General features: G+C 35.2%; 1 long non-coding RNA gene across 1 annotated transcript in view; it reads left to right on the top strand.

Moving 5' to 3' along the window:
• Positions 1–25,171, top strand: part of LOC141489970 (uncharacterized) — a 148,703-nt gene that overhangs the window by 17,307 nt on the left and 106,225 nt on the right. The window lies entirely within an intron of this gene.

Raw genomic sequence — 25,171 nt, 5'->3', positions numbered from 1 at the left:
GGAAAGACATGAAATGATGCAGAAACAGGAAAACAAATACACAAGTATAAGATTATAAATGGAAACAATTTTTGTTGTTGAGTTGCTTTATTTGTATTTGACTTCAAGTTCTCAATTGGACTTTTTTTGGCAAAGATACTGGTTTGCCATTTCCTTCTCCAGTTTATTGTACAGATGAGGGACTGAGGCAAACTGGGTTAAGGACATAGGGTCACTCAGCTAGTAAGCATCTGAGGTCAAATTTGAACTCAGGTCTTCCTGACTCCAGCCTGCACACCAGCTGCCCAGACACAAAAACAACATCAAAACCAAAACTTAATATCATGTGATTATAATGACCAAACTTATTCCCAACAAAGGATTCTTTCCTTCCTTAGAGAGGTAGGAAGAATATATATGGGGAATACTGCATATACTATTATATTCAGTTGATGTGCTGGTTAGTTTTGATGATTTTTCTTTCATTTTTCCTTTTCTCTTTTCTCTTTTTTTCTTTCTTTCTTTGTTTTTGGCTTTTTTTTTTGTTCCTTGTCATAAGTGATGACACTGGATATAGAAAAAAGGGGAGGGAAAGATGGTAACAGGAAGGTGATATAAAAACAAAAGAAATCAATAAAATTGTTTTGTACTGTCTTAAAATCACAGAGTAGAATTTGGGGATAAGGTTTCTCACTTTTTAGCTTCTCTTTTGCAAATGTTTTTGGGAGCAGAAAGTACTATATGTTGGTGAAAAAAACAGAGATGAGGAAGCAAATTGGGAAGTATTAATTGGGAATTATGGTCAGTGGTCATTGTTTGTACTTTTCTCTGGTGGATGCTGGCCCTTGGGATGGCCTTTGTGGGTTGGTATTGGAAGACTCTTTCTATTACCCACATTTTCTAATCGAACTCTATCTGTAAATGGAATAGGACATTGAGTTTCCTTTATTTCACTGGGTCATTGTTATGTCAAATGGTAGTATTTGCACTTGTATGACAATAGTAAGATGAGTAACATTAATTGAATAGGAAATGTATTTTTTGCTTCAATTGACAAAACTGTAAAAAATGATAACAGAGAGAGAGGAGAGAGACAGAGGAAACAGAGACAGAGACAGAGAGTGAGACAGAGTGAGACAGACAGAAAGTGGAGAGGAAGAGATAGAAAAAAGAGAATTTGACAATTTCACTAGAAGAATAATTCCGTCTTCATTTGAGACCTGGTATAGCCTATCTCTATGGATGGTTGGGTTTGAATATAGTTTTAAAATTGAAATGGGTTCTGGTCTTTACTGCTAAATTTCTGAACAACTGATGGTAAGCAACTATATCACTCATTCATTCTTCTACTTTCTTATCAATAAAAGGGAATATATTTTTTTGAAATAACTGATTAGAAAGAGGGAAAAGAACATCTAGTGGATAAGAAACTGTGGAATTTAAGAGCCAGTTTCTCCATGCTTGGCTCACTGTGTAGAATTTATTTCTCTGTGTATGGGTGCCTTGGTTTTCTAGCTATTAAAAATGGGTGTAAAATTTGCCACTTACCCACCTGTCAGGGATGGTGTGAGAATAAATGAGAATGTCTGAGCCGTATTTCTGCTCCTTGGAAAAAAGGTGCTATATAAATACAAAGTGTTATTTCATTACAAAAAATTACTTGTATGATAACAGCATATGTTAAACTAAATTTCCTTGACCAATTTTCTAAAATACATTTTGATGTTACAATATGGTTGTGTTTATGGTTAGTATGTGTGTATCCTACTCTCTGTCTTCTATTTTCTCACTAATATGTGGTGATACATATCAAACATTAGGAAAAATAAAACTCCTTTAGATCTCCTATGGGAGTGTGCAGCTACTGCTCAACTGTGGACATTTTTAGCATCTTGATATCAATGTTATGAAAAAAGGATTAATATCTATAGAGCAATATAAAACAAAACATACAGTTGGGGTGAACCATCCCCCTTTTACCTTGTTAACTGGTTATTATTGTGATAAGCTACATAGTCAATTCAAATCTAAGATTTGTATATTGTTCATCCCTGTCTTTAAAAATTCTGATGTTTTGGGTATTTTACTCTTGTATATGTGTAAAAGAAAGAAGTCAAAAAAAGCTTGGTTGGCAGGTCTCCTCACACTGTGTATGCACATTGGCTCAAAACCATAGTTTTACCACTTCACAGATTATCCTATGCCATTGCTTAAAATGAGTCACTGTGTCTAATTGCTGCTCTTTATGTTGGTTGGCTTCAAGTGTACTTAAGGTAGATTACAATGTGTTCCAAATGGGAACATCCTAAAAACAGCCTCTATGTGTATTATGCTGATTCAGGCTCAGTGGTTGTTGATCTATAAAACCAGGAATAGCAAGAGGGTAAGATTAGGTCAAGTAAAAAAGCACTTTACTATGGTTCTGAAAGAGTGTTTTTTTTGCCAGTGATTTCATGACACCGAACCAACTGGCCATTTCTGTCAAACAACCATGAAACGAATCAGTCAAACTGGTTGGTACACTGGATTGAACCTGTGAAAATGGATTTATCCCATTAAGCTGTGCTGGGTGGCTAGAGTCTTTCTCTATGAAGATCTAATTTACATAAATCATGTTTTTGTGACCTCCCATGATGTATTATTTGTAAGGGTCTCCTAGCCTCGAAATTAGTCCTTACCTTAGGGAACGTAGGATGGTGCTGAAGGTTCTGTCAAAGGCATAACTGCTGTTAATCTCATGATACCGAGTCTTTGCTATCAAATCCTTCTGGTTGGTCAACTAACATCAATTCATTGTCTATTATGTATAAGGTCCTGTGCTAATCACTATTGAAGTCTATATCATAACTATGTAAGTTCCTTGAGTCAGGGGCTGTTTCATTTTTATCTTGCTATCCTCGGTGACTAGCACATAGGTGTCTAATAAATACATGCTGATTGATTGGTTTGATATTGGGGAAGTTGGCAACATGAAAAGCACACAAGATTTCCCTAGGGATATGTGGCTAACCCAGGGCAAGACAGCCAGCAGTACCCCAACCTTTTCAATGCATTTCTTTGTTCTTAATGCTCTAGGGATCTGTCTATCTATCTATCTATCTATCTATGTATCTAGATATATCTTAACACATGTATACACACACACACACACACACACACATATCAATTCTCACAACAATCCTTTGAAGTAGATACTAAAATTACTCCTAACACCATGTTGCAGATAAGAAAGGTGGTGTTAGGCAAATTAAGTGACTTGCTAAGTGGTGCAGTGGATAGTGCACTGGCCTCAGAATCAGGAGGTTATGGGTTTGAATCTAGTCTCAGACACTTACTAGCTGTGTGACCTTGGACAAGTCACTTAACCCTCATTGCCTTGCATCCAGGGCCATCTCCACTCATCCTGATTCATATCTGACCACTGGATCCAGATGGCTCTGGAGGAGAAAGTGAGGCTGTCAACTTAGCACAGCACCCCCTTACTCAAATCTAATTCATCTGCTTGTCATGGCATCACCTCCCTGAGGTCATGGTCTTCTTTAAGAATGAAGGACAAACATCAGGTGAATTGCTCATGATTACAAATCAAGTATCAGAGGCAAGATAAAATTCTAACTTCAAACTCAATGCTCTTTCCATTTTAACACATTGTCTCCTGAATATTACAATTATAAAGTTTAGACTCATAGAATAACTGTGATCACCCTGCTTTTCCTTCAAGAGCTGGCTTTTGGCAGCCCCTTAGTGGTATTGCTAGGCCTTCTGACTTTTACTATAGCTCAGATATCTGACCTTTATTTGTTCATTTCTCTTTTTTTCTTGCTTTTCTCTCTTTCTTTTTCTTTCTTTTCTGTGTTCTGCTGTAATCAAACCTCATTTTGAGAACCCCACATTGAACCTCATAACAATAATCGAGGACAGATGTACTTTAAGATTTCTAAAGTGCTTTGCATATATTTGCATAACAACTTTGTATAGTAGATACTATACAATATGACTTTTCCCATTTTTAGGAAAGGGAATTGAGAATCAGATAGGGTAAGTGACTTGTTCATAGCCACATTGGAAATTGTCAGAGATGGGATTTGAATCCATCTTCTTGATACAAAAGTGACTGACTTAGCTCTACCAACAAAAGACTATGTCTTCTACTATTTCTATTAAAACAAATGTAATCAGAAATCTTACATAAACTTCAAGTATCACATTTAAAAGATAATATAAAGCATTATTGTTTATACCACATAATATTTCTTGTTTCTAAAAGTGAATTTCAGGGTGTTTTTTTATGATTTGAATGTGGGGACAGAGTAAAAATATGAGAGAGATGACAGATGAGCATCCATATAATATGAAGTTATAGAATGACCTCATGTTTTGAATTTCTATTGTTTCATAATAAAGTAAACTCATAATTCATATTTAAGCAAATATTAATCTTGATGTCATTTGTAATGCAGCACTCTGAGACTTACATCTTAAAACCTTGAGAAGTTTTGAACTGACAGAAGCAATATCCTAAAGCCAAAACAGGTAGATTTATGATTAAATGGAAAATGACTCTCTGATCTGTAAAAATGAGATGCTCTTCACATCCCAGAGAATAAAGTATTTTTTTTTATCCTTTGAAAAAATGAAATTGGGAGGTGCCTTAAAAAGATGCTGGTGCTTCCAAGTTTTTGGTTAAGAATCAAAACACTTTTGAAATAGAAATGCTGGCAATATTTACTCATGTTACTAATCTAGAAAATGGACATTTCTGGAAAGGTAGCCAGCATTAGCAAATTAGATATTTTCCTCTCAAGAATTTGGCAAACAAAAATGTTTTGTTTTCAAACCAATGTCACACTAGGGTTATATTTTAACACACCAAAAAAAATACATTTGCATGTGGAACTTTTTAATGAATTTTCTGCAATTACTGAAAAGGCTATAGGGTCAATCTCTTTTCTCACCTACTTTAATTTTGTTCCAAATTTCTTTGTCCCATGGTAGGATACTTATCATCACCTATATGTAGAAAGGAATAGGTGTGAATTTCAAGTTGACTGTCAATGCTTAAATATTACTAAAAATTCAGAAAAGTGCCAAAAGAATACCTTTAGAAGGTGTTCATTTTTAGCAGAAAGCTATCTTGATGATCTAAAGAGTTCAGAGAAATTTCTTTTGGTAAAGCCTAGAAAAAGAGACATTTTCTATTCCTAAAGTATTAAATGGTAAGCTGATAGGTGTGGTTTTAAATATATGTTGAACCTATAGTTGCAAAAATACAACTGTGTGAAAATCATTGATTTTGTTTGTTTTAATGATTTTAAAAATATAAAAAGAACAAAAAATCAACTATATAAAGAAGATATCAATGAACATCTTTTAGGTTATCAATTAATTATACAAAAAGATTCTGAAAAGAGAAGCATGGACAGGAGATGCTCCCTTACTTCCTCATGACCTAATTGATGTAAATGCCCTTCTCATTGGTACAGATCACAACTGTCTAATACCTTATCGTTCTATAACATTCTGGATATTATCTCCTTTATACATAACATGACCTTGTATCATTTCAGCTATTTATCCATTATCCTCACTTTCACATGGCCAACTCACCTCCTTTTTCTATCATGAACCTCCTGTATGAAGTCTTTTCTGTCACCTCTTATAGTCAATTCCTCTATTGGGTATATGTTATAGTCTACTGATGCCCACCATTTGTTTCTTCGTTATCCTTTAAAATGCCTGCAATTTGGACAACTTAGAGATGGTAGGATACTATAATTTTTACCTATTTCAAATTCTTCATGGAAGGTTATTTTTATTGAAAAGATGGACTTTTCTTTCAGGGAGAAGCATGGCATCATTGAAGGTGCTGGATTTTCTAAATGCACTCTAGGTCTGTTTCTTTTTTCCTAGTCAATTCAGGGCTCAATGCATTGTCCAACTATAGTCTATTGAAATTTTATACCTAGATTTTTCCCATTCATTTGGTAATTTTTCTAGTTTCAAATATAGGAATCAATCTCCTCAAAATTTTGTCAGCTTCTACTGATTTTTTTCTGAAAGTACTTGGCTCAAAATACTTTTTCCATTTTTGTCTTCTTTAGTTACCCTTTATACTTCCTTATAAACCATATCAGTGAAGGAAATGTTACAGTCCAAATGTCGCAGATTCATTGTCATGGATGAAGAGAATAGACATAGAAATGATGATGGGTACCTAAGAGTTGACCACCAACTCTTGGGGGGGGAGGGTTGAAAAAACAGCTGGGGGTTCATTTATAAGTAATCACAAGTGTCTTTGACTTGGAAGTGTAAGAAAAGCAATAAATTTTAATTCACAAATTACTGTAAAAAAGTTACAATTTAGAATTTGGAGTTCTTCAAGGAGTCAGAGAGGTAAGAAAGTGAGGTTTTTAATTGAGATAGTGAAGTTAAGAAAGAGGGGGAAAGAAGAGAAGGTAGGAATGTCTGGCAGCTGGGTTCAGAATAGCAGTCTGACAGAGAAGGGGCAGATCTTTTAAAGGAAGCCTAACCCACCATCCCTGACCAGAGAAACCAGGGGGAGGAGTTGGAGGTGACTAAGGAGTGGCTTTACACAAGATATAAGATAGTATATCTGTGCAAGTCTAGAGAGAGAGATAATCTTTAGTTCAGAATTGTATTTTAGCCTTAAGGAATTTATGGTACCTTAACTTGGAAGCACCATTTTCAGAGTCTTTGTTTGCACAAAGTATTTTAGCCTCAGGGGCCTTAACTTGGAGGCAACAGTTTAGCTGGGAGTCAGAGTCACTGTTAGCACAAGGTGGACTAGAGAAGGATTAACAGTTTTAAAGATGAACTCTTTTAGCAGAGTGCCTGTTTGGTATAGGGCTTGTTAACTGAGGAGGGGACCTTGTTAGGTACATTCCTTGCTAAAAGGAGGTTTACCTTGTCAGTTCAAGGTCAATGCAGAAAAATGATTTTAACAATATGGGGGGGAATTATAACATTGTCTGAATTACAATATTTGTCTATAATACAGAAAAAGGAAAAATATATTGCAATATTTCTCTCTTCCCAGAATTTCCCTGCTTCATAATTACTTAGAGATATGTTCTATTTTTTTTGTATTCTGTTTGCTGTACTTTGGATTTCATTGTTAGATACTTGAGTTGGTCTGGTCCCAGGAGACAGTACTGGGATCCATGGGTAGAAATGAAGAAATGACAGATTAAGGCATGACAAAGAAATATTTCCTAAATGTTAGTGCTACATAAAGATGGGATTAGTGTGTTTTCCTTTTCTAGTGATGATGATTTTGGTATGTTGTGGAAGGGATTTATGACTAGGCATGGGTTGGACTAAACACCTCCTGGGAGCCTTTCCACCTCTAAGAAGCCTAAGAACTAGGTTTTATCTTGACCTATCTGCAAATTTGTTTTCCCTTCCCCAGCTTCTAATGGTTATATGAGTTAATTTTGCTCCAACTCTCTGACTCCTCCTCAATTAGCTTTTGTAAATGGGATTACATCCCAGAATACTATTGACTCTGGCCACTATATCTCTCTACTTGGCAAGGGGATAGGAAACACTAATGTGTATTCATATAAGAGCCCTCAGAGGTCATTGAGTTCAAACCCTATCCAAATAATAAATCCTAATCACAATATCCCTGGTAAGTGATTATCTACCATCTGCTTGAAGATCTCCAGTGACAACAAAAATCAGTATCTCCTTAAGTAGCTTTTTCCATTTTTGAATAACTCTAATTAGTAAATTTGTCTTTGTCTTGAGCCAAAATCTACCTCTTTGTTTACTCTTATTGAACTTTCCAGGATTAAGCAGAAAAATCTAATCTCAATTTCTAATTCTTTTTATATATTTGAAAGCATATATGATGAATCTCCAAATTATCTGCTTCTTCAAGCTAAGCATCACCTCTAGTTAATGAAAATGCCATGCTTTTGCTCTTTATAGTGGTCAAGAAATAAGGACCTGTGCCAAAATTGAGAAATGACTGAACAAATTATAGTATAGTAATACAATGGAATTCTATTGTTCCTTAAGAAATGATAAAAGGGATGATTTCAGGGAAAGTTAGGAAAACATTTGTGAAATGATATAAAGTGAAATGAACAGCACCAGAAGAATAATTTATACAATGGCAATCTTGTGTAAAACAAACAACTATAAGATATTTAAGAACTTTGTTAAACATAATGGCTAACAACATATATAACTTATTACAAAGGTTCACTCTTTTTACTTTTTTTTTTTAGTGTATGAGGAGAGAAAAGAGTGCCTGTTAATTGAAAAAATAAAATTTAAAAAGTCCTATACTTTTATATGCCCTGACCATCCTAGCCACTATTCTTGAAGCATAGTCCATCTGTCATTTTTTCTAAAATGTGGCATCTAAAACCAGGCAAAATACTCTGGATGAAATATGAATAAAGTATGTGATTATATATATATATATATATATATATATATATATATACATATGTTGCTTTTCTGTATGCTATACTTTTATTAATTCAGCCTTTACATAAATTTTGGGGGGGGGTTGGTTAGCAAAAATTGACAGTCTTTCATTTATTAGTAAAAAATTTATTAAATGTCTATCAGGTATCAGACTTTACATGAAGAACCAGGAGGAGACAGTCCCTCCCCTCAAGAAGATTACATTTGAGTGGGGAAGACAATATAAGCATATTCATCCAATTGATAAAAAGTTAAAACAAGGTAGTTTTTTTAAAAGGGACAGTAGCAGCTGAATGAATCAGAATTACATATAGGATGTTACTTGAGTTAAGTCTTGAAAGAAGTTAGTGATTCTAAAAAGTGAAAGTGAGAAGGGAGAGCATTCTAGACATAGGAGAAAGCAAATTCTTGGGGAGAGAAGTGTGTAGTCATATGTGTGTAACTGGTAATATACTTGAATTTGATTGTTGTTATAGTTAATAACAAAATCAAATATCCAGATAAGTGATTTATTTAGCAATGAATGCAGTTGCAAAATAAATCAGCTCTGGGTCTTTCACTACTCCAAATACAGTTAATATATAATTTGGAGGGGGAAAAAAACCAAGATGAAAGAGTTAAGGAGTCTGGTTTCTTAATGTAGAAAGATATCTGGAGACAATGAAGTGAGGTTAAGGGTTGAGAGAAGGGGATTGGGAGACTGAGGAGAGAATGATAAAGGGGGTAATTTTGGTGATATTCTTTTGATGCTGTGACTCTTGCAGGGGTAGAGACTAGAGCAATCTTATGACTTCTAATTTAGTGACTTTGGGACTTAACTTCACAAATGATGGATGAAAACAAAAACGGAAATACTAATACTATTTCAATATTACATATGGATGATGTAACATTACATCTGAGTAGGAAGCCACTGAAATTTATTGAATAGGGAAGAGGTGAAGTAGTTATGTGGAACAGTGGATAGAATGTAGATCCTGGGGTCAAGAAGAACTGAGTTCAAATCTAACCTCACACAGTCACTAGTTGTATGACTTTGGACAAGTCACTTATCCCTATTTGCCTTAGTTTCCTCATCTACAAAATGAACTGGTGAACTGGAGAAGGAAATGGCAAATCACTCCAGTATCTTTGCTGAGAAAATATCAAATGAGATTCCAAAGAGTTGGGTATGGCTGAAAAAAAACCCCAATTGAACAATAACAACATTATTTCAGTATAATCCCCTTTGGGGGCTATGTGGAGGATGGAGTATAGAGGCAAAAGATTTGAGACAAGGAAAAACAATCAGGAGGCTATTGTAGTTAGGGATGGAGGAATGAAACTAAGGAGAAAAACTAGGTCTCTTGGAAAAATCTTAGATCTGGGAGTTTTGGTGGTAAAAGAAGAAAAGAAAGGTCCAAGCACTTTAAGTATGTATCATCATGCTGTTCACTCATGCTGAATATGTAGTCTTCTAAACTAGTGGTTACCAAACTTCTTTAATCATATGACTATCAGGTTAAAAAATGTTTTTAGCATGCCTCCAAATGTATTTATCTCTTTATAAAATATACACTTGTATAATGATTGTCACCCCCGGGACACATTCAGAGTTACTCTTGCTGGTTCTGGTTTATCATATGGCTATCACACACACCCACGTGTGACTCAGTTCCAAACAACTTGTACTTTTTTTTTGGAAAGATTTTGTTTATTTTGAGTTTTACAATCCTCCCCCCCCATTCTTGCTTCCCTCCCCCCCCCCCCATGGAAGGCATTCTGTTAGTCTTTACATTGTTTCCATGGCATACATTGATCTCAGTTGAATGTGATGGGAGAGCAATCATATCCTTAAGGAAGAAAAATAATGTATGAGATAGTAAAATTACATTATAAGATAACTTTTTTTTCTAATTTGAAGGTAATAGTATTTGGTTTTTATTCAAAGTCCATAATTCTTTCTCTGGATACAGGTAGTATTCTCTATTGCAGACAGCCCAAAATTGTCCCTGGTTGTTGCACTGATGGAATGAGCAAGTCCATCAAGGTTGATCATCACCCCCCATGTTGCTGTACATTGCTTTTCTGGTTCTGCTCATCTGGCTCATCATTAGTTCATGCAAATCCTTCCAGGCTTCCCTGAATTCCCACCCCTCCTGGTTTCTAATAGAACAATAGTGAACAACTTGTACTTTGAGATGATATTAGTTACTGAGCAGAAAGAGTTGTTGACTCAGTGAATATCCTATCATAAGGTGATGTCCTCATTTTTTAGATACTCTTCACTTCCATTTGTTTCTTCTATTTCCCATTTCTCACTGTTTAATCCTTTGGTCCCACCCCTCTCCATTGATTCTCTCTTACCTAAAGTCTAACCCCTTGGTTGAATCTATGTGCATTTATCTTAAAGATTTTCCATTCTTATTCCTATCTTCTTTTACCCACTGAGACCTCGATCTCTTTTGATAAAACAGCTTCCTTTGTCGTCCTTTCCAACATCCATTCCAACAGAATGAATGTGTGGCCACTTATTCTCTTTGACTAGTCATTGATGATGGTAGGGGAGTCATAATAATCCTTGCTCCCCTTTGTCATTTCTAGGATTTCCATCTAGCAGTATTACTCAGCAATCTCGCTTTCTGTGAGGCTCACTCTATCTTGACACTCAAAAGATTTTGGTAGTTTTTATATATTACCTTTTCAGACCATTTTCTTTTCTTATTAGGGTCAGTGTCAGGCTTACAATATATCTTTTCCTCTGAAATTTCTGCTTTGATATTAAGGAATTTCAACAGACATGTAAGTACGCGCTCAAACTCCCTAACCTCTTCATTCAACTTGCTTATTTATCATGACCTCCATCACCATGCTACCTCAGTCATGCTACCTCAATGATGGCTATAATTTTGTTCTTGACATTAACTTACAAGTGTTCCACTTCCATGTCCATGACTCTGAAATTCCTTTATCTGATCATATATCTGATCATTCAATTTTCCTCTTTTCCTTACAATTCCTAACTCTGTTCCTTATGCTCATCAAGTTTCTCTGCCCTTAGACATAATTCTTATACTGGTTACATTCTCCTCCCTTCTCTTCTTGATCCCTTGATGAACCAACTGAATGCTAAATTATTCTCTTCTCTTGAATTCCTTGCCCCCTTATCCTCTTACCTATCTTGCTCCACCAAGCCCTGGTCTTGGATTACTCTCAGCATTTGCTGCCTTTGCTTCTATTCATATGTTACTGAAGGAAGGAGGTGGGGTGGGGAGGGGGGATCACAAAATTACAAATTTATTGCATATTCTCAGTAGGGCACTCATTGTGTCAGGGAAATTCTTTTACACTTCCTTAATCAATTCACTCAAGACCTTCTCCAGGGACATTATCAGGTAGGGAGTTTGACTGGGGCTGTAGGTTGGCAGTGTCCAGGGAGGTTGAAATCTAGGAAGTATATTAGCAGAGCAGAGCAACCTACACTTGCGACTGGCAACTGACATTGTTTAAAGGTCTGAGAGAAAACACCTTTCTGATGACTAGTCCATTGAGAGACAGGTTTGGATTAGTTATGTCCTTGCAGGTTGATATTGCTGAAACATCTTGATGTCTCTTATGTGCTGAATTTCCCGTTTCATTGCCAGATATCACATACTGGTGCTTTGCCTGGTTTTGCTGGAATGTCGAGGTTGCCTCACTATTATGTAAAGAAAAATATCATTCTCAAGGGTCAAGAACTCCTAAATTACCAGACCATCACAGGAAGTCCTATTCCTATTAAATCAGGTCATGGGGTAAAATAGTTCCTGGTAAAGGCGAGTGAAAAGGATGTCTGTACAACATTATCCTCACTCTTACGACAAAATTGTGTAAGTCATATCATCATACACATGACAGCATGTTCATCTTCAGTTATGAAGGACAATAATCACTCAATCGTTAATCAATTCAATAGCCCACTCATCATAGTCACTTTTCCAAACAATTTTTCTAGAAACCTCCCAGGCTTTCCCTTTTCCCTCCCAATACAGCTGAGAACTTGGCATCATATTTGCTTTAAAAATTAAGAATATTTGTCAAGGATTCCTACCTGTCTGATCTCATATCACCCATATGCCTTTTTTCCATTATCTCCTTCATCAAGGTCTTACATGAAGAGATGGTCTTTTCTTTGCTAAGGCTAGCCCCCTTTATATGTACAAATGATCCCATTTCATCTGATCTTCAACAAATCCCTATAATTCCTGGCATTTGACAGGTACTCAATTAATACTTCATGGCTTGTCTTATTGATGTTAGCCACTTCTTGAAAAGGGGTGGAAGGGGAAGACAAGATTGCCCTCTCCTTGATCTCAGCTACTATGTGACTGTGAGTACATCTGGTCTAACCTGGCTCTTGTGAGAGAGAGAGAGAGAGAGAGAGAGAGAGAGAGTGTGTGTGTATGTGCATATGTGAGTATGAATGTGTTTGCTTTCCTATTTGAGAATGAAGTAGTTTCTTTCCTGAGATGTAAATGTCCAGTCTTGGAAGTGACTTTGTAAGTCTGAAAGGAATGGCAGTCTTGACTCTTATCAGCTTAGAACCAATTAGCAGAAAGAGGGAGAGTCCTGGGCAACTATTCCAACACTCTTGAAGATTATGACCACAATCAAAAGTACTGGTCAAAGGCTGCTGGTCATACCTAATCAAGAGTCTTACAAACTGCTTTGTGTTCATTTCAATGAGGTTAGTGTCAGACTACTGAGACTATAATGTTGGCTATTGCTAAATCCTGCTGTAAGTTGTTTTGTTAATATATACTTTTTTAATGTAGAAAAACTTTTCCTATACTTGATTTACCTTATACATTGAGTACTTTCTTTACTATTCTTTAGAGGGACCTAGATATAAGCCAAAACCCAAGTTTCAATAATTTGTCCCTTGGGTCCTGGGTAGGAGGTTTAATGAGCAGAACTATGTGAGAAAAGAGAGCCTAAACCCTATCATTAGAACCTAGGGTCCCCTAGGACTAAACCTCAAAGAAATCAGTCACATGGGTCCACAGCATAAGTACTATTTAAAGAGAGGGAGTGGGCGCAGTCCCCTAACCCAATGAACGATGCAGAGGTGGGGTTTTTAATGTTATATGTATGCTATTATACTAATAATTATATACATTAAAAACACATAAGAATTAGTGACTTAAAAAACAAAATTTAAAAAATAGCATTTTATCTTAGAGTCAATAGGGCGCATTGGAATATATTGAGTAGGGGAGTGACATGATTCTGCATTTTAAGAAAATCACTTTGGCGGTTGCATAGAGTATTGGAGAGAGGAGAGTCTTGAGGAAAGGAGACCAGTTAAGAAGCTATGACTATATAATCTAGGGTAGTGGTCTCAACTAGGATGATGGCTTTATGAATAGAGAGAAAGGAATATATGTGGGAATTGCATATTTTAGACAGCCAGGTAACATTACAGCAGAATGTTCATTCAAAAATTCCTGGCCACAATACAGTGTTATCATGTTAACAGTTCTCTATTATAAGAAATGGGATGGGGTACATACTCATCAGTATTTGGCAGCTAATTGGATAAGAACAATAAGGCACAATGAGGATTTGAACAATAAGAAACAATGTGGGAAATTTTATAGTTAGGGGGAGAGGACTGACAGTTAGGTCCTCCACAGTAAGATGGAAGTCTTGACAAAGCATGACTTTGTGGGGGGAGGTTAATGTCAAGAGAGCTATGATGCAGAGCAAACCATGTGTCCCTCTTCATCCTGTGTGACTCACTATAACCCACCCAAAAATTAAAAAAAAAAGAGCAGTCCCAGCACTAGAGCTCATTGCCTACCCTCAAAATCATCTTCTATAGTCCTAAGGTAATATATGTAGGGAGAAAGAAATGGGAGGGAAGAAAATTTTTTCTAAAGTCACAGGCATAGTTGCTACCATTACACTTGGTCTCCACTACCAATACCCTCTCCAAAAGGGAAGAGCTTCTGAATAAGTAGGGGGCATTTGGGAGAATGGAATAGTGTCATTATGTTGGAGATAAATCTCATAGTTCACAATCAAGAGGGAGGTTTGGATACAACCCACATTCTTGTCCTCCAGTTGGTTGATTATTCTCCTTGGGGTCAAATCTTTGTTCCCCCAGGGAGTTGTGGGTCCTATTTTTGGAGATCACTGTTCTGGAACCTTATATATTTCCTAAATTAACTGCTTTCTAGCCACTTCTCTATCATCACTTTTTTTTAACCCACGTGGGACTTTATATTTCCCCCTATTAACTTAGATTTAGCCCATCATTTTATCCTGTCAAGATAATTTTGGATCTTGATTCTGCCATTAAATATTTTAATGATCCCTTTCAGCTCCATGCCATCCATGAATCTTATCCTATTTCTTATAATAGAGAACTGTTAACATGATAACATCATTTTGTGACCAGGAATTTTTGAAAGAACATTCTGCACTAATGTTACTTGGCTATCTAAAAACATGTTTATTTGTTTTTTAGCAAAATAATGATAAAAGAATAGTTGCTAGTTCTATGACAAAAATGCCTGTTTATATGCAGTAAGCAATATATCTGGTGATATGTCAAAAATTAGGTTTATAGAATGTTAAACAATGAAGGGCGTCCATCCTTGACCATGTTCATTATAGCTTCCTTTTTTCCATTGACACTGAGAACACTGGCTGTCCATTCTGGCATCTAGGTGGCACAATAGATGGAGTACTGGACCTGGACCCAGGAAGTTATTGTTGTTAGCTATTTTTAATTGTGTTTAACTCTTTGTGATTCCATTTGGGGTTTGCCTTTTCCTTCTCCAGATCATTTTACAGATGAGGAAACTGAGGCAAAAAGGGGTTAAGTGAATTATCCAGGATTAGACAATTAGCAAGTATCTGAGCTCAGACCCAGGCCCCATATTTTAACCACTGAATCACCTAGTTGCCAGAGACAGGAAGATCTGAGTTCAAATCCAGGCTTCAGATATTTACTTGCTGGGCAAATTACTTAATTTCTCAGTCTCAGTTTTCTAGTTTGTGAGAATCAATTGAGATAATATATACAAAATACTTTGCAAATTTCAAGGTATTATTTGCATGGTATCATTATCAATGAAGATCTTTTCCATCTTCTCTTGGTTATACTTCAGATTTCACACTTAAAAGCCCTCACTATGACTTTTCGGAGTTTCTTTAAGCTGGTTTTACTTTCCAGTTGTTTCCCCTATTTTAAAAATTGAATTGTGCAATCTTCCATCATTCTTCTCTGTAAGATTTTTAAAAAGAATTTATATTTTAAACCATTTGCCCTTCCCTGCCACTCTTCTCTGCTTGGCAAATGTCAAGTGTTTGCTGATTAAGGTGCTTTTTAGGTTCTTTTCGTTTCCTCATCATGACAGTTGATTTACATCAATTGAACTTTCTAATGAAATTATTTTAATGGTCGTCTATGTCCTTTCTTCTGTCTATATCCCATTTTTCATTATCAGTAACTTGTTTAAATAGTTCAGATTGGGTAATTTTAATTGTATGTCATAATTTTCTCATTCTTATTCTTTCTTCTAGCTTTGTACTAATTTTGATCTTTGTTCTAACAAGTTGGTAGCTTGACTGTTCACAGACAGCTGATTCAAGAATGACTCCTACATCAGTAATGAATCATTTTCTGACTGTTAAAATATAATCAATTTCATTTTTTTGTGATGCTATATGTGAACACCATGTCTAGTACCTTCCAGTTCTTTTCTGAAAAAAAAAGTATTCTTGACATATAGGGATGAGGATCATGAATAATCTATAAGTAATTTGTCCTCTTTTGTTCCTTATTCCTGACCCATATCTTCCAAAGTATTTTTAATTGGCCTCACCTAAACTTATCCTTGTATTTATGTCACTGAGCATCAAAATGTTTGCCAATTTATCTTGATGACTACAAATTCTTCATAGAATTCCTTTACTTATCTTCTGCAAAAAATGTGATAATTGTTTTCAAGTGGTCTTCTTGCAAATACTTATAAAATCTACAGGATGAGATGATTAAGGAGATTATAAGATGACCTTGCCTCTTGCTTTGCTTGCATGATAAAACCAAATCCAGCAACTCCTTTATTTGCTTTTCCAAGGAGAACATGTGAGTCATTCTTCTATTTGTCTTCTTCTTTTACTTTTCACAAAAATATTAAGATTTCTATATCTTAAAATCTATCTGTGGGGGCAGCTAGGTGGCACAGTGAATAGAGCACTGGCCCTACCTGGGAGTCAGAAGGACCTGAGTTTAATTTGACCTCAGACACTTAATGAATACCTAGCTGTGGGAACTTGGGCAAGTCACTTAACCCCATTGCCTTACCAAAAAAAAAAAAAAACCAACTAAAAAGAATACCTAAAAAATCCCCTATCTGTTGAAAGAAGAATTGGATTTATTCTGCATGTCCCCAGAGGAGGAAATTACAAATTGATGAATTTGGGCTTGATTTAAGAAAATGCTTTCTCACAATAGCTATTGTTGTTCACTTGTTTTGGTCATGTATATCTCTTCATGACCCCATTTGGTGTTTTCTTGGCAAAGTTATTGGAGTAATTTGTCATCTCCTTCTCCAGCTAATTTTACTAAAACAAACAGGGGAGTGACTTGCCAAGGGACCCACAGTTAGTAAGCAACTACAGTTGGATTTGAAATCGTGAAGATGAATCTTCCTGACTCCAGGATGGGCACTCTATCCATTGCACCACCCAGCTGCCCATGCTGACAATTAGCACTACCTAAAAATGTAATGGAGTACCTTGGGAAATGAAGGAAGTTCCCCTCAACTGGAGTTCTTCAAAGAATGTGGATGATCACTTTTCAGAGGTATCATAGAGGGAATTCTTATTAAAGTCCAGTTAGGACTGGAAGGCTTTTGGGATTCTTTTCTGAAGCTCTTTATACAGCAAAAGTTTTAGTTTCTGGAAATGCTTGCTCAAACATCTGGAATTCTTAATAAGAATGTTTAAAAACATTATTTCTATGAAACAGGTAAATTAAGGGGAGACTTTTTCCTGATGAATTCCATCATTAGCTATGATTTATCTTAATAGGCTTTGAATTATTATTTATAAGCTAGAGAAAAATTATTTGCTCTGAGCTCCTTGTTTTACAAATGAAGAAAATGATTAATCTAATTACACAAGCAAGTTAGTAACAGAGTCAGGACTCTGGACTACAGTTCCAATGTTTTTTCCCACCATTTTATGTAATTGGATAGGCTAACTTGTCAGTTGTTTAAGCCTTTTTCTCCCAGTTGTTTCCAACTCTTTGTGACTCCATTTGGGGTTTTCTTGGTAAAGATACAGGAGTTGATTACTCTTTCTATTTCACCAGTTCATTTTATTGATAACAAAACTGAAGTAAATAGAGTTAAGTGACTTGTCTGATGTCATATAGCTAGAGTCTGAAACCAGCGTTAGACTCAGGTAGAGTATTATTAAAATGGTGTGTTCTATCTTAGTTAAAATGCTCTGCAGCACATTCTAATTAATTTTCCTAAAATTATTAGGTAGGTGATAGGGATAATGATTCCCATTTTATAGATGGCAAATTTAAGAGATTAAGTGATTTACGCTGGGTTATTGTCCCAAAGATAGAGCTCCAAGAGTATGTTGAGATGTAACCAGATAATTTTCATCTGTGAAACAAATTCAGAGAACTGATCCCATTTCTTTTGCACAATGCTTTTACCCTGATTTTCTATGCATTTGTAATCCTGTGGTTGAATTACTATGGAGTGCCCCATGGAGTCACATTGTCTTAGTGTTCTATACTCAGCACTGCTCATCAATTAATTTGAGTATATTTCAAGATTTCAGTCTTAGTTTGCAAAGCCCTCCATAACTTGAGCCCACATTTTATTAAATATCATTTGTCTCTCGGTACCAATGTGATCTGAAGATGAAAGAAGATAGGGGAGTTATGAATAGCCTGAAAATATGTAAATGGCTATCATATTACATCTCTGTACTCTCTTCCTCAGAAGGACTATCCATTTTAATTGATTTATCAATTAAATCATTGGCTTGAATTATCACCTCTTTGCTGATGACTCCTAAATCTAGTTGTCTGGAACTTAACACAGTAGTACAGATGGGGTCTGACCAAGGCAGGGTACAGTGGGACTATTACCTCCCTTGATCTGCATACTATGTTTCTATTAATGCAGCCTAAGTGGAAATGGAAAGAACAGGTTGCTGGACATTACATTTATGGCATTAAACATCATCTTGTTTGTTTCAGGCCTTTGTTCCACCTGTTAAGATTATTTTAAATGCTATTTCTGTAATTCAGTTTGTTGACTATCCTTTCCAGCTTTGTGCCTTCTGCTTAATTAATAAGAATGATTTTCATTCCAGCCATTGATCAAAAAAATATAGAACAGAATAAGTTGGGGATAGAACCCTGTGGCATAGTAATAGAGACCTGTCACCAACCTGACAATGACTCACTAATCAAAGCAATCTTTAGATCTTTAGAATCTGGTCATCTCCCCAGGTAGGAATCCATCTATTATTAACAAGCCAAATTTGCTATCTTGGTTTCAAAAAATATCATGAAACTGCTATATTGAAAACCTTGTAGGTAGAAGGTAAATAAAATGTTTTCTGAATGAATGAATGAAAAAAATTATCTAATATAATGTCTTGCTAAAATAGGAATATGCCTTGTTTCTGGCAGAATCAAGAAGTCATACTAGAAAAAGAAGTTAGGTGAGTTTGACATGATTTATTCTTAAAGAGCCCATCTTGACTCCTAGTATACAATGCTTTCCTTTTCTCAATTTTAGAATGTTTTTGGAAATAAATATTCAAGTAATATGTAACACCACTTCAAGGCAATAAATGTCACAGACATTTGTTAAGCACCTATTATACACTGATCCCATAATTTGAATATATAAAGAAAGGTGAAAAATGGTATCTGTACTCAAGAATCTTGCAATCTTATGGGAGAAAGAGTATGGAAACAACTACATGCAAACAGGATATTGCATAGGACAAATTGGAAAGAATTTCAGAGAAAAGGTGCTAATATTAAGGGGAGCTGTCAGTCAATACTTTTTTTTTTAGATTTTTTGCAAGGCAAATGGGGTTAAATGGCTTGCTCAAGGCCACACAGCTAGGTAATTATTAAATGTCTGAGACTGGATTTGAACCCAGGTACTCCTGACTCCAGGGCTGGTGCTTTATCCACTGCACCACCTAGCCACCCCCAGTCAATACATTTTTAATAAATACCTACTGTCTGCTCAGAATTCTGCTAACTAAAGAGTTGGAATTTAAAAAAAGGCAAAAGACAGTGCCTGCTCTCAAGGAGTTCACATTATAATATTGGTATAAATGGTAGATGCAAGCTCTACGTAAGACCGGGAAAGGCTTCTTACAGAAGCTGATATTTCAGCTGATACTTGAAGGATACTAGGTAATCCAGGGGCAAGGGACAAGAATGGAGGTGGAAATGAAAGCAGTAGAGAAATGAAAGGTTTTGTTCAAGGATATCAAGATTGTGTCACTGGAAAGACTGAGGGGAGGGAGGTTATGACTGTCTTGAAAATTCCAACAGGATATTATATTTGATACCAGAAGTAATATGAAGCTATTGGAGTTGATTGACATAGTCTGGCCCTTTAGGAAGATCACTTGTTAGTTGAGTAGAAATTGATGTAGAGCAGAGAGAGATCTTGGACAGAGAGCAACCAGTAGGTTATTGTAATAGTCAAAGTGTAAGGTGATGAGGGGCTTCATAAGATAATGGCAGTATCAGATGGGAGAAAGGGAGCAAATGTTATAGATGTTGTGATGGTAGAATTGTCAATAATTGTCAAGAGATTGGATAAAAGGAATGAGAGAGATAAATGGGTGGGAGTGGGGAGGAGAGAAATTGATGAAAATGATACCCAGAAAATGGTGACACAATTGACCATATTAAAGAAATTAGGAGGAAGGGAAGATTTTGAGAAAATGGTAATGAGTTTAATATGTCTAGGAGATTTAGGTAGCTGGAGATTTGAGATTGTAGGTAAGGAGAGATTGTAGGTTAGGGCTCCATAAATATACCTAGAATCATCTACATATGCATGGTAATTCACTCTTTGGAAACCAGTGATATCACCAAGTAAAATTGAAGTGAGGAAGAAGAGTGCCCAGGATGGAGCCTTGGGGACATGGTTATTAGGAATGATCTGGATAAATATCAAGCAAAGGACAATGAGAAAGAGCAGTCAAAAAACATGAAGAAAATAAGGTGAGTGGAATGTCAGTGAAAATCTTGAGAAGAGAATATCAAGAATAAACATAAAATTGACCCTGTCAGAGTTGAAGAGAAGTCTAGAAGGATGAGGACTAAAAAAAGTCTACTAGATTTGTCACTAAAGAGATTATTGATAAATTTGGGGGAAATTTGTTTCAGTTGAATATGGTTACCAGTTTACCAGTTATAGTTTTTGGAATCTGCTTTGGAAAATCAGGACCACATTGACACTGCATTGAAACCCTTTCTAGGATTTCTCCAAGATGTTTAATAGTAGCTCCAAGACCTATTTTAGAAGTATTTCTTTTAGTGTTGCTTAAATGTTTCAGTTATGTCCAACTCTTCTTGATTCCCTTTTCTTGGCAAAGAAACTGGAGTAGTTTCCTATTTCCTTCTGCAGCTTATTTTTCTGATAAGGAAACTGAGATACAAAGGATTAAGTGATTTGCCCAGATCACACAGCTGAGGTTGTATTTGAATTCAAGTCCTCCTGACTCCAGGTCAATTATTCTATTTACATCAAGGTCCTTTCTCCTTTTTGGTTTCTACCATTATCTCAAATCTTACACTTCTACAACTGAGTTTATTGTCTTTGCTACTTAATATGTTCCTCTTTTTGACTTCACCTTATTGCCGATGACTTTACCTTCTTTCATCTTTGAAACATTGGTAACACTGTTGACTCCTCTTTCTCTCTGTCACTCCTCACATCCAATTATTTTCCCAGGTCTATTGATTCTATCACCTGGCTTTCAAATATAACAGCTCTCACAGGGATTCTTGACCCTATTCCCACTGGAATTATTCTAATACAACTCCTCATTACCACCTGTCTGGACATATGCTATAGCTTTCTAACAAGTCAACTCACTTCCATTTTCTTTGACCTTTAAAATCTATCTCCTCAACACAACTGTACTCTCCAGTTAGAATGGTATGTTCACTGTTCCTTGAATATATAATTTATTTTCCTGCCTTTTTGCCTTTCTAATACAAGGTGTCCCAAAAGTCTTAGTGCACTTTAAATCTATTTAAAGAATGCTTTGAAAGTCTTCCATTACCATTTAAAATTAGATTATGAATTCTTTGATGATAAGGACTGTCCTTGCCTTTCTCTATGTGCTTGGCACAGTGACCAGAACATAGAAGGTACTCAATGAATGCTTGTTTACTTGTTGCTGATTTTATGGAATTCCTCCCCCGCCTCCATTAAAGCCTAACCTAAATACCACCATCCTGGCTTTCTACATCATTTTAGATAATTACCTATTCCCTTTAAACACCACAGAATACTTTACTTTTATCCCTCTATTGCACTTATCATGTGCATTATAGCTAGATGTTTTTCTTATTCCTTAGCAAACTATAAGCTCCATGAAAACAGGGTGCCAGTATTATCAAAACTTTATCTCTCCTAGATCTTATCTAGAACATTGTTCAACACAAAATAAATATTTAATATATAAATATTGTTGTTTAGTTTTGTCTGATTCTATGTGACTTCATGGACAAAGTTCACGGTGTTTTCTTGGTAAAGACACTATAATGCTTTTCTTTTTCCAGTAGGACCCATTTTTTACAGATAAGGAACTGAGGCAAATAGGGGTTAAATGACCAGCCTAGGAATACAAGTTGGTAAGTATCTGAGGAGGGACTTCCAGTCCCAATGCTCTGTCCACTAAACCATCTAACTGCCCCTATAAATATTTATAGGAAAGTCAGATCAGAAATTCAAATCAGCAAATATTAAGACATACTTCAGTGGAAAGAATCCTAGAAAGAAGAGATTTGGGGGGGGGGGTAAATTCTACCTCTGACATTTACAAGCTATGAACTCATCTGTAAAATGGAGTAAAGATATTTGGAATATTTATACCTCACCAGAGTTGTGAGGATTATATGATAGCATGGATGCAAATTGTTTTTCAACCTTAAGGTAGAATTTCAATATTTGTAACTGTCCTTTCAATGTCCTTACTACTTTGATAAACACTTAAAATCAGCAATATTTTATGAATTTTTATCTAATCCCAAAAGGTTGAACTTCATGGCTCAAAGGAAAAAAAAATTGAGGTAAGGCTGTCTTTTTTTTAAAAAAACTATTAATTGTATTTGTATATAAGCATTGATTAGCCATAGAGAAATAATTGAAAAAGTATTTCTATTACTATGTCTGTAGTTATAAATTTATCTAGATTTATATCATTATCTCTCTCTCTCTTTTAAAGGGAGGTTATATCTCTCTAAAGGACCCAGAGATATAGCTAAATATAAGGAGATATAATTTCTCTTTAACATACTTCATTTATGTATTGAGGCATATATTTTTTAAAATCAAATGAGGAAGATAATATCTGTGCTGAGGCATTCAGGTAGATTCCATTTTACATTTCTTACCTGGATTAAAAAAGTCATTGTCATAAATGAAATGAAGAACTGAAATAGATACCCCTCCCACACACACACATACTTTCCAGAAAGTTAGAATATGAGTACCAAGCTGTTAGCATGTGACACTCAGGTACTTTTTTTTCAGTGTTCTATATTGAAAAGAAAATCTTTTTTTATCTTACTACAAAGCAGTTGCATCTGACACCCTTCTCAAAGTCAGCATATGCATAACAAAAACCTTTGTGATATAACCCAGGGGATCAAAGAGGTAATATTTGATAAAAGTTTGTCCAACCTTCCTTCACATTTTATCATGCTTTTTGTGGTCTTTATATGAGAATAAGGGCAAGGAAAGAAATATTTAGAAAACAGGATCAATATGTTTTATTTTAAAAAATAGGCAATAGATTAGACTGAAAATCAGGTTGAAATTTAAACATAGGCTCCAAATTACTCCCTTCTATCTCTTGTCTTTGCACTTTGCAAAAAGTAAATTACAGGGGAATTCTAAGATGATGTCTGAAGAAGTATTCTGGGCTTAGCTCCCTTACTCACCAAACCAAACCAAATAATACAAGATAAAAGCACCAAAATCCAGAAATTTCAAGGATGACAGAAAGAAAAGTGAAAGAATCTGCCAGATAATTTTTAAAGAAAAATAACTCAAGAATAATTTATCAGCCCAAAGGGAAATACAAACTTAATAATTATGATCTCAAGTGTGAATGGATTAAATTCTTCTATAAGAAGAATTTCTAGCATTTAAAAAATAGATTTAAAAAGATTTTTAGGTTTTTTAAATTTTGATAGATTTTTAAAAAGTCTAACAATTGCTGTATAGATTCAATAAATATGCAATAAAATATTTAGACCTATACAGTGTAAAAATATAGGGACAGACAGCAGCTATTATATTTCAGATGACCCTAAAAAAAGAAAAAAATTTTAATCACAATCTCAGATGATGTAGCAATAAAAATTAAGAAAAAAGCCAGGTAAGAAAAAAGTGGGAAACTATATTATTTTCAAGGTAACAAAGGCAATAAAAAGAAAGAAAAAATTAAGTATATGACATCAAATGATACATCAACAAAATGATTAAAATAAAAGTCAGGGTAATTGTAACAATTGTGGAAAAAGCATAATAAAAGACTAATATTTCTCTCTCAAAGTTGAAAAAAGTCAACAAAAAAGTAGAACTGAAGTAATTGTGGTATTTTCTAAATTTAGCTCTGGCACGGCAGCTTCTTTTTTTTCACTTTTTTTTTTTGCAAGGCAAATGGGGTTAAGTGGCTTGCTCAAGGCCACACAGCTAGGTAATTATTAAGTGTCTGAGACCGGATTTGAACCCAGGTACTCCTGACTCCAGGGCCGGTGCTTTATCCACTGCGCCACCTAGCCACCCCGCAAGGCAACTTCTTAATGGGAATATTAAAGAATATATACATTTTCAGCATCATATTGTATCATTACAAAAATTGATTATGTGCTTGTTAGGGTATAATGGAATTGTAAACAGATTGCTCAAAGGAAAAGAATTGAGGTAATGCTGTCTTTTTTTTTTGATAGATTCTATTAAAAGGAAATTACATAAAAAGTCAAATGTAATAATTATGTTCTTTCCAGAGCATTACACAATAAAAAGTAGTAGTGAATAAAAGAAATAAGTGCAAAAGATAAACATAAATAAAAAATAAATGACAACCTTTTATGAATGGTTAATAAATTATAGAAATGGTAGATTTTTTTCTAAAATGTTGTAACACTGGGTGGCTAGGTGGCGCAGTAGATAAAGCTCCGGCCCTGTAGTCAGGAGTACCTGGGTTCAAATCCGGTCTCAGACACTTAATAATTACCTAGCTGTGTGGCCTTGGGCAAGTCATTTAACCCCATTTACCTTGCAAAAACCTAAAAAAAAATAACAAAATATTGTAACACTGAGAGAACATGACAAAATTTATGGAATATAGCTAAATTGTTCCTTAGGGAAAATGTTATATTTTAAAATTCTTGTAAACAAAAATTCTTTGTAAACAAAATAGAAAAAGAAAAGATGAATAAATTGAGCATTCTGTT

Source organism: Macrotis lagotis, chromosome 5 (genome assembly GCF_037893015.1).
Source record: "Macrotis lagotis isolate mMagLag1 chromosome 5, bilby.v1.9.chrom.fasta, whole genome shotgun sequence".
In the NCBI taxonomy this organism is placed as follows: Eukaryota; Metazoa; Chordata; class Mammalia; order Peramelemorphia; family Peramelidae; genus Macrotis; species Macrotis lagotis.
This window is presented reverse-complemented; position numbering and strand designations above follow the sequence as displayed.